Raw genomic sequence first — 1821 nt, 5'->3', positions numbered from 1 at the left:
GAACGTCTGCAATAGCAGTCTGAGAAAATGTGGGCACTCCACTTGTACGCATGCGAAGTAGCGCTAAAATGAATGCATTTTTACCACCGGCTTGCGTGCCTGCCAGCCACACACATGTCCACAGAACTGGCTAAACTTTCGAAAGCTAGTCACGTGATGCCAAACGTCATACACTGGTCATGTGACATGCCGTTGCTTACTCGGATCTCATCTGGGCGACAAGCAGGGAGAATATGTGTACCCACTTTATTATTATTAATATCCATATGATGCAAGGAAGCCTGAGGCTTATGCTGCACCAGGTAAAAAAAAAAAAAAAGTTCCCGAGTAACCCTGAGAGAGAGTGTATGTGTGTGTGTGTGTGTCAAAATTAGAAAGGAATCACCAAGAAAGAGAAGAATAATGATATCCAGCTCAGGACCCTGGGTGTGCCAAGCCCATACTCACCAGATGTGAGCCCCTGGGGTTCTACACCTTCGTACGATGCCACGCAAGTTGTTGTTGTTATTATTTGGTTTTTAGGAGCATTAGCAACTAAGGCCATATTGCTCCGGTGCGGTGGTCATTCTCTGACCTTTCCGCATGCCACGGAAGTGCTCCACAGTGAATGCCGTCTTTCCCCTGACTGCCAGCCGGCATAGCACGCATTCGGTGGCGCTCAAAGGGAAAACACATTAAAGAGAATACTTATGACGAAAAAAAGAAAAAAAAACGAATATCTACCGAAGCAGTACACTCTTGAGAAATTTTCGGGTTTTTTTCCCTAAAATTATTGAATTAGAGTTTTATGTGAACAGATATGGCCCTAAAAAGCGCAGTATGAAGAAAATTTTAAAAATTGATATGGCGAAAATTTCAATGTCTAGCAAAGCATACAAAAATAAAAGTCCCTCTTTTGCGAGCGGGACTGGAATTTAATTCCACCGGAGGTCAAACTCACGAATCCGGAGAAATCCGATTTTCTATTTTTACCGCTTAAAATTATACAGTCACTTGATGTGACAAAATTTCAAGGAAAAATTCTGTCGCTCTCGCGCAGTGTCGACTCCAGGAGGATAGGATGACAGGGGGGTGAGTTTCATATTAGGTGGATTTCATTCCTCCCTGCCAAAAATAGCAATTTTTCTTTTAATTTGGCAACATTGCATTATCAGAAATATAAACAAACAATGCGATCCATACGTATGCAAAGATGAATAAGATTATAATATTACTGCACTTAAAACGTTTGATTTTGTGCGAATTTTAATATTGAACTGTGATTGTTGTTTTCCGACATTCTATGATAACTATATAAATTTTTTCCTTTTTTTTTTTTGGTAACATTTCCATATGTTATTAATGTATACACATGTACAGTATAGCCACAGAACTGGCCAGTCTCGCAAGCTGGTCACGTGGGAGAAACGTCATGCACATAGACTGCTCATGTGACATGCCGTTGCTTTCTCCGATCTCGGCGACAAGCAGGGAAAATATGTGCACCCACTGCTACACCTTCGTAGAATGCGACGCAAGTGGTCTGCAGTGAATGCCGTATTTCCACTGACGGCGTGGCTGGCATTCTGGGGCGCTAAAAGGAAAACGCATCGAAATCCACTTTTATCTTAAGAATATTAATTTTTACTCTGGTAAAAATTAATATTCTTAAAATAAAAGCAAAAATTCTTAAGATAAAATCACACTACGCATCGGACAGACGGGATAACATATTCCCGAGATTTAAAAAACACCAATATGAAGGGGTTACAGCATTAGGGGAGCCGTTATTAAAAAAAGGTTGAAACCACCAGGTTATATTATGCAAAATAGAAGGAATGC

This window comes from Mastigoproctus giganteus, chromosome 4 (assembly GCF_048544385.1).
Source record: "Mastigoproctus giganteus isolate SK-2022 chromosome 4, ASM4854438v1, whole genome shotgun sequence".
Taxonomy (NCBI): Eukaryota; Metazoa; Arthropoda; class Arachnida; order Uropygi; family Thelyphonidae; genus Mastigoproctus; species Mastigoproctus giganteus.
Note: the sequence above shows the minus strand (reverse complement) of the source record.